This window comes from Panthera leo, unplaced genomic scaffold (genome assembly GCF_018350215.1).
Source record: "Panthera leo isolate Ple1 unplaced genomic scaffold, P.leo_Ple1_pat1.1 Un_scaffold_43, whole genome shotgun sequence".
Lineage (NCBI taxonomy): Eukaryota > Metazoa > Chordata > Mammalia > Carnivora > Felidae > Panthera > Panthera leo.
The window spans coordinates 114,042-118,401 of NW_024962246.1; positions in this window are offsets into that span (position 1 = coordinate 114,042).

A 4,360-nucleotide genomic window follows, 5' to 3' on the forward strand; every position below is an offset into this window, starting at 1 on the left:
CAGGCCGCATGCACCAACGACCTCCCTGGCTGAGGTGGTGGTTCTGTGCATGCCTGAACACCCTTCCTTGCCCAGGGGAAGGGGGCGCATGTGCAAATGCCTTCCCTCATTGAGGGGAGCTGTGTGCATGCGTGAACATACACCAGTAGGGGGGGCAGTGCGCATGCCTGTACAGCCTCCTGCGGTAGTGGGTAAGGAGCATGCATGCATGCCCTCCCTCACTGATGGGGATTGTGCTCATGTGGAAACACCCTACCTCTTGGAGCAGGAGTTTTGTGCATGTGTGAACACTCTTACGCCAGTAGGGAGAGCTGTGCACATGTGTGAACAGCACCCAGTGGTATGGGGTGGGGCCAACGTGAGAATGGCATCCCTCCCCCAGCCGGGGTTGTTCAGAAGTATGAACACACTTCCGCCACAACGGGGGCTGTGCACATCTATGAACACCCTCCAGCGCTGAGGGGGTAAGGTACATAGGTCAACACCCTCCCGTGCCAAAATGGGTATGGGGCACATGCTTGAACCATTCCCTTGTTGAGGGATGCATGGCGCATATGTGAATGCCCTCCTTCATGGAGGGGTTGTTGTGCGCATGCATGAATACCGTCCCTCACTGGTGGCTGTGCGCATGCATGAACACCCTCCCGGACAGAGGGGGGCGGGGCAGATGTGTGAATATTCCCCCATGCTGACATGTCATGTCACATAGGTCAACACCTTCCCATGCCAAAGTGGGGGGATGGTGCACATGGGTGAACGCCCTTCCACCAGGAGGGGGGGCCTTACACACACGAGAACAAACTCACGCACTAATGGGGCAGGGTGCATGCACAAACACGTTCCATCGCCAAGGAGGGTTGTGCGTGAGAACACCCTTCTACACGGATGGAGGGCTGTGCCCATCTGTGCCAGGGGGGGCAGGGAGTATTAGTGAAACACCTCTCGTGCAGAGAGGGGAAGCAAGCATGACCTAACCCTTACCCTAAAGCCTAAATGTATAGCTAACCCTAACCCTTACCTTAAGTGATGCATGCTGCTTCAGCTGTGAGAGTGAAAAGAATCATTGATGAAAGGTCACATTTAATAGTGGCAACAGTACTCCCTTGCCAAGGGGTGGCACTGTTCATGGGTGACACCATCCATCACCGAGGGGATGAGGAGCATGTGTGTACCACCTCCCATGCCGAAGGAGACAGGGCACATGTGTCAACACCCTCCCTCACCTTGGGACGGGTGGTGCAAATGTGAGAATGCGTGAATGCACTTCCAAGCTGAAGAGGATGGGGCACATGTGTGAACACCCTCCCACGCTGAAGGGGGCAGGACACATGCATGAATATTCTCCCACACTGAGGGGCGGTGCTATTGTGTGAATACACTCTAGAGAGGAGGGGGTGGGTGTGGAAGCATGACCTAACCCTTACCATAACCGTTAATGGTAATGCTAACCCAGACCCTTACCTTAAGAGTTGTCTGCTACTTCAGCTGTGAAATTGAAAAGAACCATTCATGAAACGTCACATTTAATAATGGCATCACTATTCCCTCATTGAAGGGTGGCGCTCTGCATGGGTGACCTCCTCCCACACCAAGGTGAGGCTGTGCACATGCGTAAAAGCCCTCCCTGCTGAGGTGAGCAAGACACATGCATGAACCTCTCCCATGCAGAGGTGGGGTGTGCCCATGAGTGAACACCCTCCCGACCCGACAGGTGGTCATGCACATATGTGAACAATCTTTCCCGAAGGGGGGATCTACGCATGTGTGAAAGCCCTCCCCAGCGGAAGTGGAGTGGAGCACGTGCTTCAATATTTTACCACTCTCAGGGGTTGGGGTGAAAGGGTGAACACTCTCCCTTGCTCAGGATAGTAGGGTGATGCGTGAAGTCTTCCGGTGCTGAGGGGGGAGAGCAAGCATGACCTAGCCCTATTCTTAACCCCTAACTGTAATGATAACCCTACCCCTGACCTTAAGAGATGCATGCTTCTTCAGCTGTGAAAGAGAAAACAGCCGTCCATGAAACGTCAGATTTAATAGTGGCATCACTACTCCCTTGCTGACTAGTGGTGCTGGGCACAGGTGACCCCCTCCAGCGCCTGAGGGGGGAGGGCACATGCGTGAACGCCCTCCCACGCTGGGGAGCAGGTTCATGCACATACCTGAACACCTTCCCAAGCCACGGGGGCACTGTGCTCATGCGTGAACACCTCCTGAGCCAAGGAGGGCATGGTGCATGGACAAATGCCCTCCCTCACCAAGCGTTGTGGTGTCCATGCATGAACACCCTCGCACACGAGATGGGTGCAGGCGCATACATCAACATCCCCCCGCTGAAGGGGACTGGTTCCTATTGGTGAACACACTCCTGAGATGAGGGGGTCGTGGCTCATGTGTGAACGCCCTCCCACTCCAAGGGAGGGTGCAGGCATGGCCTATCCCTTACCCGAACCATGAACAGCAATCCTAACCATAACCCTTATGTTAAGAAATGCCTGCTTCTTCAGCTGTGAAAGTGAAAAGAGCCATTCATAAAACAACACATTAAGTAGTGGCATCACTACTCCCTTGTGGAGGGGAGGCAGGCTGCATGCCTGAACACCCTTCCACAAGGAGGGTGGCAGGGGTCAGGTGTGACCTTCCTCCCTTGCCAAAACGGGGGGTGCAAGCATGACCTAACCCTTACCCTAATCCTCAGGGTAATCCAAACCCTAACCCTCATCATAAGAGATGCTGCTTCTTCAGCCATCAAAATGAAAAGACTCATTCATGAAACATCAGATTTAATAGTGGCAACACTACTCCCTTGGTGTCTCTTTCAATCGGTGAAATGGACCTTCCCGTCAAGAGGCAAGAACAGGACAAGACCCTATGGAGCTTTAATTCACTGGCCTACAGAGACAACATCAATACAGTCAATAGGGACAACACATCTCCCCATGGGCCAACAATTTAGGTTGGGGTGACCTCAGAGAATATCCCCTCTGAGGGATTTAGTTGTACACTTACCAGTCAAAAGTACAACCTCACTTATTGATCCAAAATACATAACCAACACCTTAGGTTTGATACATGTACCCTGCTAGAGTTTCCTTTTGGGGGTGGGTGATTGTTGTCTCCACATTCGGTGCAGAGTTATGAAACGGTGGTGGTGGGTGTTTTCTCCTCTTCCATAAAGAGTTCCAAGGCGACCATTTGTGGGAGCGAAGCGGTAGTTGGTCTGCTCCTGAATCCCTGTGTGCTTCGGGTTCCCTGTTGAGCATCATAGCAGTGGCCTAGTGGAAACATGAGAGAAGATGTCAGAAGACACTCAGGTAACCAAAGATGCGAATGAAGAACCTCCTGAAATACCATCAGAAGACTATGGGACACTGCTACCATCCACAGTTACAGTCCAGTTTCCGAGAGCATGTGGGATGCTCTAGAGGAACGCAGTGTTACAGTGGATGAGAGGTGTCTGGCTGGTAGAAGAAATGCTGAGCATCCCCGATGCTGGCTGGGGAAATGTCGTATATGTTGTCAGCTATGCCAAAGATAACAAAAGAACAATGAATGAGACAGACGCCTTCTTCTTCAGCAATGAAAGTGAAAAGAGCCATCCAGGAAACATCGGATTGAAAATGATTTTAGGTACATTAATTTTTGAAAGACACAAAGAACACAAGTGGGGCATGGGCAGAGAGAGAGAGAGAGAGAGAGAGAGAGAGAGACAGATAGTATCTGAAGCAGGCCCCAGATTCAGAGCCATCAGCACAGAAGCTACCCAGGGCTCAAAACCAGAAACCCAGAGACCATGAACCAAGACGGAGTGGGAAGCTTAACCCAGAGACATCCAGGTGCCAAGGAAAACATCTGAATTAAAAGGACTATCACTGCTACATCGCGGATAAAGAGAAGCAGATGGGACACATTCATGAAGGCATCCCACACCAAGGGGGATTGAACCATGCGCTAAACCTTAACTCACACCTAATATTAATCCTAAACATAAACCTTACCTTAAGAAACGCCTACTTTTTCAGTTGTGAAATTGGAAAAAGATATTCATGATTTAATACTGGCATCAGTATCAGATTTAATACTGGCATCAGTAATCCCAATCTAAGGAGGGGTGAGGCTCATGGGTGACACCATCGCATGCAGAGGGGGTGGAGGGTCGCATGTGTGAGCACACCCCATGCACCAAAAAGGATTGGGTGGTATGTGAAATCCTACCATACCGAGAGAGTGTGGGGTGATGGTGTGAAAAACTCCAGAGCAAAGCTGGAATGGGCGAGGCAAGAACAACCTGCAGTGCAGAGAGACTGGGGCCATAGCAAGAACACAATCCCTCAAACATGGAGGGCGGTATCCACGCATGAAC